Raw genomic sequence first — 10,836 nt, 5'->3', positions numbered from 1 at the left:
AGGTTTATAAATATACTTGTAGCTAATTTAGTATAATTTTTAATGTAAAACTCGTTTTGGAAGCTCAACTATTTTTCTCAATCTGTTTTGTGGTTTTACGTGTAATTTTTATTTTATTATTTCGGTAGTTTTATATGGTAATACTTGACAACAATAAAATTGTTGCCTGCCAAGAGTATTTAAAAAAAAAGTAAAAATAATAAAGTGTTTTTTATTGCATATGTTGGAAAATATTGAAAAATTAATTATATTGTAGCTACAGAAATACAGCAATTAAGTGTTTAATAAAATGTAATACTAAAGAATTTCAACAAAACTTCAAATATTTGGGAATTAAATATTTCAATAAACTCCCTAAAGAAATTAAAAAAATAGATGATATAAAAATTCTTAAGAAAAAAATTAATGCCCATAACATATAAATCTTGAAAAATTATCAAAAATACTATTATACCATTAATTATATAAAACAAACCTTGAGTGTACGTCCCTCTCCAAGCACAAGAGCTCAGACTCTTTTTTGGAGAGGCACAGCGAATCTAAAACTATAAGTTTGCCATATGTATAAATGTTTAGAAATTGTATTATGTTGTTCTTAAAAATGTAACTTTATTCAATAAATAAATAAATAAATTACAATAATGTCATATGTGACTAAGATTAATTAAAAATATGTAATAATATTATATTAATTTAAGTAATATAAGTCGATAAATGAGTTATATTGAGTACATTCAACACCAGGCAGAACATTTTTTCACGAGTTCGTAAACCTTTTATATGACATTGGGCGTTACTCGTACATTTTACACACACACATGAGCAGTAATCCCCGCTATTTTAGGTCTTGGAAATGTCGCTCCAGAGTCAGCGAATATACATATGTAAGTAGCCGAGCTTTGCTGATTTTCCGCGTTTGCTGATTTTAAATACAACCGTAAAAAATGCCAATCGCCTCGACACGTCCAAGGGGTCGACTTGTGATATTTAGGCATCCATTAACCTTTTCCCCGGCGCCGGCTCATTGTTTATATAGTCTAGGGCAGGGGTCGGCAACCTCTTGGACCCATAGAGACAAACGCGAGTAGCGAAACGGTTAGGAAATTTTACGGGAGCCAATTTTTAATGTACAGTAATGTATATTATTTTTCGATATCTCAACATAGATTAAGAAGAACTGGAAGAAAAGGAAGTCTGGGCATTTACGGGGCTTGCGACCGTCATAGGTTTGGTTTAAGTGATCACTTTGCACACGTGTAACATTCACCCATTCTGCCCATGATGGACTACCACACTACTGAAATTCTTGGGTGTTCTATATAAATATTGTTCACATTCGAAACATAGTGCTTGAATTACTAGAGACTTCTATGGTGAGATAAAAGAAGCTTTGTTCTTCTTCATCTATGTTGGGATGTAAAAAATAGCATAAAAACTCCTTTAATTGGACATAATCCAGATTTGTGAACACACTCAAAATGTTACAATAATTTGATTGAATTTATTGAATGTTTAAAGGAGCCCACAAGTATTTTTTTAAGCAACAGATTTTGTAAATAAAGATACTTTTTTTATTGCGCAGATTTATACATCTATCATAGATGTTTAAATCAATGAATATGCACAGAATAATTGAAAAAATAATAAAAATTTCTGTAAAAATGTCATTTTGAATTTGACAAAGAAAGAGCCACACAAATTGCTTAAAGAGCCACATATGGCTCGTGAGCCACACGTTGCCGACCCCTGGTCTAGGGGGGAGTGTTTACAGAGTGGAGCGTTTGCCTTTACAATGTTGCTCGCGCTAAGCGTAATAATACCCCACGTCGCGCGCCGATTGAAACGCGAACCGAAATTCGTACGATTGTATTTTGTCCCCCTTGTGTGAAAAGGCTGACAGAAATATGAAAGGATCTAAAATTTAATAGGATATAAGTGTTTTACGGCACAATTTTGTTTAATTGTCGCGTCAGTGCTTAATTTTTTACGAAGCAATTACTTATATTTTTTAGCCCCCAACTAATGATAGCATTAAGTTTTTTTATTGATATCACAGCATAGATAAAGAAGATATAGAAGCCTGGGCGCTTGCAGGGCTTACGACTTATCATTGGCTGGTTTTAAGTGGTCATTTTATTCTGTGTAACATTCCCGTTTTACCCATGATTGACCACTAATCACACCGTTCGAATTTCGGAAATTATATTCATACTTCGATTGAAAGGATCAAATATACATTGCTCACTCCTTTCAACAACGTCATATATTTAAAAAAAACTTGATTTTTCAGGAGATCGTTTTTAAAGTTTAAAAATATAATAAAATGTATTAAAAATAAATATTTAGCCACTTAATGAACTTTTTACTGTGCAAGAGATCTTTTTAGGTAAACTCTGAATGTTTTTTCTCTATTTGAAAAATATTTAGTATATTTAAAAAAATATATAAACAATACCTTTTCTTCAAAATGCAAAAACAACATTTTCTGCCCTGTAGCAGGTAAATATTAAGTTAAAAATATCCCGCTTTTGCTGGGATATAGTACATTTTCTGGACATTCCGAAAATATGCACACCCGAAAATTAACGATTTTTGATATATGACTTTGTTGTAAGGAGAGAGCGACATATGTTATTTCGTCGGCGGCATATAAGGTTGCATATAAATTACCTTCATGAACGTACAACTTATAAATTAGACTTCCATATTATTCTTCATCTGTGTTGTTCAAAAAACTTATTTTCTCAATACAAAAATTGTGTTTTAAGGAAAAAATTGAATTACGTCAAACATTACCTGAGTTTTAAGAATATTAAGTTACGGGCTACTGATTACCGGGTCTTAATAATCCAAAATGCACTAAGCAAAATCCAAAAAGATGGGGAGTATCCAATTATGAACCATCACAGTATTTAGCTACATTTTTTTGCCACTCCATCTCGGTCCTGTTAGCTATTAAATGTCATTTAGTTTTTGCTCACAACGGACGTAAATTACGAACTTAATTCGTCAATTACAGCTGCAACTGGTGCGTGGATTTGTTTAAAAAGCGCTCTGAGGTTTTGTCGTAGATCACAATCGTCTTCTTCAAAGCTCTTTTTCTATTCTTTGCGTTTCTCCGAAGTGAATCCGGCGAGATGCATTATGACTTGACCCAGATTATTGTTGCTCTAACGTCCGCTGGAAGGGTTCATAGACCCCACGCAGTTGTCCACCGACACCTCCAGGAATATCCGGGAACCATTACAGATCATTATTTTTTAAACGCTAGGGTTATTTGCGTCCGTAGGCGCCCTTTGACTATTTACATCGTCACAACTTGCCTGATTAACCTATTACTTTGGGCTTTAAAAGTTTGTCATCGTTTATGAATTAGGGACAATTTTAAGTGGAAGATAATGATTATATTTGCGTATTTTAATTTAATTTATAAGCAGTTCATTTATCTGTGTTATTCATAAGATACTTGGATTCAGGAGTCAAATATATTCGATAGGATACATACGTAGTCTCTGTATTGTAATGGTTAGCACTTTTAGATCCCTTGGTGGAGACCTGGGTTCGATTCCAGGGGGTACGAAATAAACATGAGTGATCTTTCACTTCAATATTTATTTGATATTACCTGAAGCGCAGGATTTGATTACCTTGCCTTCATGTAAGTAACGATCAAAATAATACTGCGTCAATATGGTGCTGTGTCCTGTTAACTGTTAGAAGGAGAAAAATACATGTATGGCAATAAGCTTGCCAATGTACATATTTTCTGCACCAAAAGATTAACATATAAATATGTCGTAAGTGAAGAACATAATTGCTAAATGGTAAAGATAATAATACAGGAATAGAAGGTGGGCAAAAGAGAATACCTACAAGAGTCGAACACTTGGGGATGTTTTTTTGTACCCGTACCGGATTGTGTATGATAAATTAAGTACATTAACTTTAGAAAAACTTTTTAATTATTTGATTCGGTAGACACTTTTAATTTTTAATTTAACTTTTACTCTTTGTAAATACCACTATTTCTTAAAATCTATTGTGACAATATGACAATTACTAAAGCCTTCCCCCTGTTGTCTATGTTTCCACTGATAAAAAATAAAAATAAATAAATATAAATAAGAAACAGCTCCTACCCTCTCTTCAACCTTCAACGTCCCAAGGACACAACTCTGCGAGTGTTTTTGCCTAGAATTTTCACTCATGAATTACATGAAATTATAGTAACTTTAAACATAAAGAGTAAATCCACTCGCAAGTAGGCATAGGCTATGAAACTTAAGTTGAAGCCTGAGTAGGGACATGATAAACGGTGTTGCATAAGCCGAAGCTAGATTTCAGAGTCACTTGGACGTTAGGTAAACTCAAAATTTAGACTTGACTTCACATACGATGTTTAAAAATGATGCTGAATGCATCGAATGTCACAATAGATTTTTGCAAAGTGGTATTTATTTAGTAAAACTTAAATTAACAATGAAAAATGAGCAGTTTTATGTTATTGGAAACTTTTCCCATATCGCCATACGAAATAACCCCCTGAAATGGCGTTCTGGCTTTGAAACACGGTCTGTGCACCGTATGCCCATATATTATGCAGTGCAACAGCACTAAGTAGCTCCGCGCCGAGGCGCCATTGACATTGCGATAATTTCACTGTCGGGTATAATATCGCCCATTCGCGCTGGCGTCGGCCGCCATGCCCACCGGCCCGTGCAACCGCTGGCGCTGAACAGTTAGGCTTCGCAGACTGCAGAGGCGATCGTCTCCCCGGACAATGATCTTGCGATCACCCGATACACCGATGGCCGTGCATCTGATATTCGACTTTTCGCAGATGTCTCGTCTGCTTGCCTTATTGCGTAATTACCTCTTGCCCTCTCGCGGTCGCTTCCTTGTTGACCTTTTAGGCGTAGGTGCCCTTTTATTTGATTACATATTCCAACTGTTTGCTTAATGCCCTTTCTAATATCATTTCTTAAGATTCAAACCTAGTTTTTACTTTCGTACGAATATATATGACAACGTGCACTCACATACACACTGTGTGGTCGGTACGTTTGGATACCGTGCTGGAGGTCCCCGTTTAATTTCAGGGGAGTCAAAACAAATATAGGTGATTGGTACCTGAAGCGCAGGACTGATCACCTTTCTTTCATGTATTTCACGATGAAGATAACACTGCATCCATAAGATGCGGTACTCTGTGCATCACTGGGTGCGAATAAGGGTTATAACGTATGAAGATGGTGTAATCAATAAGTCAGCTCATATTTAAATCACAATCATATATCGGTAATGTAAAGGCAAAGGGGTATATCTGTCTCACACCAAATTTTAGGGGCGAGCAAAAACAAACTTGTGAAATTAAATAACTCATTTGTTTTATGTATTTTTATACGTACATATCTTAATAAAACTAAATAAGTTTTGCAACTACAGTTATATCCTTTTGCCAGATATATAGTATACACTATTTTAGATTTGTGAAACAAACTAAGAAAATGAAAAGTTTTACATATGCCCTTTTGCAGAGAGTTTTACCCTTTGCCTTTACACTGCCGATATGTATGTTTATATTCGCGAGAAGTTGCGATCTCTAGACTTCATTCACGTCAATTAACTGCATTTTAAAAATCGTATCGTCTAAAAACGGTAGTTCTTGAAATGGGTGGTAAAAATTTCTCTGATTTTTGTACTTGTCTTATTTTCTTTGTTTGTATTTGCTCAGTTGGGTTTGACTCGAGCTGTTATAATAATTTCCGCACCGGTGGCATCAGTTCGGAGGCTTATTACCTGTTTTCTCACGAGCAGCGCCCATCCAGATAGATCCGCGCTGAGCAGAGCCGATCGCATTTTCACGCTTTTCTGTAGCCTTTAGACGATAATCAATAACGGAATTCATTTCTGTTGGTTTGTTTTTGAAACAGCGCTCTGCCAATCAGCGCAAAACGTGACGGCGCTTCGGTTCGAGCGAATTTGAGCAGCATTCAGAAAATCGCAGTCTGTCATAGAAATGAATACATATCACGAGGTTTTTTTTAATATTTTTTTGCGCGTAGTCTCTGAATACATATGTACTAGAACATTACTTTCCCAAGAAATGAGTGTTCTACAGTCTTTAAGAGGGGAGTTTTCAGTTATTTTCGAGTACATCAAATTCAGTAAGAATATGTATTGGAATTTTTCTGTTGAAATTGAAAAAGTATGTCTATAATTTTTTTTAACTCCTTGCTTTTCGATAACTGTTTTCTTCAAAACCATATACAGTAAAACCTCGATATAACGGATATTTATTTAACGAACTTCGGATATAACGGACCAAAATCCGGTCAAATGTAAAAAAATAAAAAAAAACACTTCCTGTTATATCTAATTACAGTTTTCATATTTCCAAAGGAAAAAATATTAAACCTATATATCGGACTTTTGGCTTTAGTGGACCCCAACAATTAATCCGTTATATCGAGGCTTTCCTGTATTTATTTAAAAGAAAACTAATTTTTTCAATACAAAATGGTATTTAAAGCAAAACTCGATTAGGTACCGTAGAACGGGGCTACTTGAACTTTGATGTGTTACTTGAACCCAGTACAAAAAAAAAATTGATCGTGGTATCGATCGAAGTATCGTGACAATAAGTGTCACCTGTCAGGGAAACAATGAATCATGTCGATACGTTTATTATTGTAGACCAAATACAGATTTATTTATTTTTTTGTACTGGGCTCAAGTAACACATCAAAGTTCAAGTAGCCTTGTTCTACGGTACCTATATATGTATTAATATCAAATGTATTTAATTATAGTCTCAAACATAGATGAGTTAAGCACTGAGTCTAAATAGGACTTAACTCTGCTTGATGCTTGTAGACCAAATACAGATTTCAATTTTTTATTGTACTGGGCTCAAGTAACACATTAAAGTTCAAGTAGCTCCGTTCTACGGTACGTCAAATGTTACCTAAGTTTAAAGAAAATTTAGTTGCGATTTATCGTATATTGGGCCTTAAACAAGCGTCGTGCGTATGAGTTCTTCCGTAATAGCTTGTGGCGGCAGTTTGCTCGCAAGCGTTGTGAAGAAAGAAGTTGGACATGGCGATTGTATTGGCTCGTTTCCCGTCAGCAACTCGACAATTTTCCTTGGTCCACTATTTCCGTTTTGCACCGGGAATAAACGGCCATTGTTCTTGCATGCGGACAATGTTTCACGACTTTCGATGCAAATCGGTTCCAGAATTCGAGACCGGAGAGTTTGTAAGCGGTTATTATTGGACTATCCGCTTCCGTAGTATAATGGTCAGCACGCTTGGCTTCCATACTGGTCGTCCCAAATTCGATTCCCAAGGGGGTGGGCCAAATCAATATAAGTGATTTTTTGATGTACGCGTTCCTTCTCATTTCCACTAAAAAAACGCAACGTCTGCTATTTCTGAAATTGTTGGCATAGGTTAATTTGTTTAATAGAATAATATGAACTTGATATTGCCCGCCTCCGTAGTGCACGGTGCGTCATGGTCAGCTCGGCTTGCACTCTGGAGGCCTCGGGTTCGATTCACAGGGGGGGGGTCAAATAAATATACGTGATTTTTTCACTTTAATATTTATTCAATATTACCCTGGACTGGTACCTGAGGGGAGGGCTGATCACCTTTCCTTCATGTGTTAACGATCAAGATAACACTGTGTTTATATACTGTAGTGCCCTATGCACTATTGGGTGCGGGTAAGGGTTTGAAGAAGATCATTTGATACCATTTTATAAACCTTGTCATTTTGTATAGTAAAATAACAACTGTGTAGTTTTTCCACTTATATTTTATTTGACCACGTTATAATATTATATTATTATAGTGACCGGGTTTCGTCGTTACCAACAACATCAGACTGGTGGGAGGCTAGTAAAAATTATATGTTATATACACAACAAGGCAGGGGTTAAGACCATGATTTTATATATTTTCTGATACAATGAAATAATAAAAAAATATAAAAAATCTCTATATGTACAACATTATGAGTGTGTCCAAAAATTTGATCACAAATCTGAATTATCTCCGCTTACGAATAATTTTTTTACATTTTTGACATCTCAACCAAATCTTTGACGTTCGTAAGGCCTGTAAATGACTTATACATATTCTTCTTCATCTATGCTGAGATGTCAAAGATAACTACATAAATATTTCTTATTTTATTATGAAAAATTCCGTTCCACCAAGAAATATCAGTACAAACTTAAATTGTCGTTTCGTTACAAGTCAGCCTATTTTTCTTGATTGAAAGGATACTTTTTACAAGTAATTATTTATATATCTAAATTAGTTTTAAGCAAAATACGCGTTTAGCCGTGACTTTAGAAATACACCAAGATGTACTCATGTCCCGGAATCCAATAACAATTAATCTTTGCCAGACTTTACATTTAATTGAAAATTACTCTCATTATTGACAGTGGAGAGCCGTTCATTGGGTATATAATTATTTTCCAATTAAAGTCATTGATTCTCTCTTTGTCTATTTCCGCCATTGCTTCCATTGCCTAGTGGTCTAGCCGTTAGTCAAAGGAGTCGTGACTCTCCGTGACAAGGGTTCGTATTCTCGACTGACCAACTCGCGTGGGCTTCGATATGACCCTTCAAAAAAGTCATTGTAATTACGTTCCATTACTACGATGAAACTTTTGCACTTAAAATAAAACGCGTAGTTTCGCTCATTACAATTACAGTTAATACTTGATATAACGGACCTTTATTTAACAAACTTCGGATATGGAGGACAAAAATCAGATGAAAAGTAAAAAAAAAAAAACAAAAACGTCTTGTTAATATTATACATCTTTCAATCAATAAACGTATATACTATATTGTACTTTTTGGTATGAACAATATTTCAGAGAAAATTCATGTTTTGAAGTGTTTACTTCCACAGTGTGATAATATTTCATTTGATCGCGGCTCTAATCTAATTGCTTATATCATCCCATGATTTTTATGTGATGTTAACGTTAACTTCAGTAAAACAAGACTGGTGTTATATATTTAAAGCTTTAAATTTTGTAGAATGATAACCAATAACATCCGAATTACGACGTACAAAAGAAACAATTATAGAAAAAGAATTTCTTACAAAAGCGGTTCAGCAATGTCAAGGGTTACGGTAACAGGTTAGCGGATGGTTTTTGTGTCACCGGATTAGCTTAAATTTAATACAAGTGTCGCCACATGTAAACAATTTTTAGGGGCCATGATAATCACATCATACGTCTAGCACTAGAATTCGAGATATAATGCCGCCCTGTTCGTAGATTTCCTTCAGCAAACTTCAAAAGCGCAAATGGAACTTGATTCCTTTTTCAAAGCAGGATTACCGAAAGTAAGCTTGTCGATATCAAACAGCAACGTCACTTCTCGACGAGTGTCCGAAGACAATAAATATAATTTTTTCATTAATTGATTCAGCAGTCACTTTGTGGTAAAATTTATCTATTTTTAATTTATGTTTAACTTAGTAAATACCACTATTTAGTGGTAGTTACTAAGTATAACTTATATAAGAATAAATATGATTTTGTTTGTGTTTTTTATTGTTTATTTATATCTCAATACATTGCTTATATTTTTCAAACCTATTTTTTATACAAGGGATTTTTGGCTTTAACGGACACCCCTACCTATAAGTCCGTTATAACGAGGTTTTACTGTATTTTATTAGGTCTTCGTTTCCAAGTGTTGTCTATTTTAATTCAATAATTGCGATTTTTGTTAAGTTGGCGAAGGTTGACGCTGCTTAATTTTCATTTGATTCAATTAAAAGCGTCAAGTCCAATTGACACAGTTATCGGAATGTTTTATTACTTTGTGCGCAGAAAAGTGTGGCATGCATATTTTTTACGTTGACAACTAATTACCGTCGGGAAGAGAAGTGCTTTCCGCTTTGCGAATTTCAAATTAACATTAGAAAATTTTATTTAATTTTTAGCGCTTTCATGAATATTTATTTTGTCGTACAAAATTCGCCATAAATTAATTCCGCTATTTGCCAGTCACTGTAATATAATTTTTTGGCAAATCAACATAGATGAATAATAATGTGGAAGTCTGGGTATTTATAGGGCTTACGACCGCCATAGGCTTGATTATGTGATCACTTTACACGCGTGTAACAATCACCAATTCTACCCATGATTGACAACCACACCACTCAAATTTTTGCAACACATAGATATATTGTGGTGGTCAATCATGGTTAGAATTGGTGATTGTTACACGTGTGTAAAGTGATCACATAACCAAGCCTATGACGGTCGTAAGCCCTGTAAATGCCCAGGCTTCCATATACTTCTTGATCTATCTTCCATATACTTCTGAAGAGATGAAGATGTTTATTGTGATGCAAATATTAGGTCTGGGTATTTACAGGACTAACCATCTGTAATTGGCAGCTTTAAGCGATCACTTTACTCCTTGTATAACATTCACCATTCTTCATCTATGTTGAGATGTCAGAAATGTAAAAATAACTCCTATGCGGGGATTATCCAGATTTCTGAACATGTATTTGGACACACTTACAATGTTGTATTATCAATTTTACATAGGTCCTATAAAACACCACTAGTCATATGCGGTGAATAATATTTTCTCCTATATTCGGACTAAATAAAAATGCATTATTGTAAATCATTGGTAAATCAACCCGTAATCATATTTATATATTTATTTCATCATTTACATAATTACAAATAAGAAATTACAATAATGTGCCCCACTGAGTTTTCCCGCGCCAAGGGGACATTAAAAAAATTATAATGTAGGAAAATTATTTACGCAA

Source organism: Brachycentrus maculatus, unplaced genomic scaffold (genome assembly GCF_059751285.1).
Source record: "Brachycentrus maculatus isolate JH-2025_06_01 unplaced genomic scaffold, ASM5975128v1 h1tg000173l, whole genome shotgun sequence".
Lineage (NCBI taxonomy): Eukaryota > Metazoa > Arthropoda > Insecta > Trichoptera > Brachycentridae > Brachycentrus > Brachycentrus maculatus.
The sequence above is the reverse complement of the archived record's forward strand: the minus strand, read 5'-3'. Positions refer to the sequence as shown.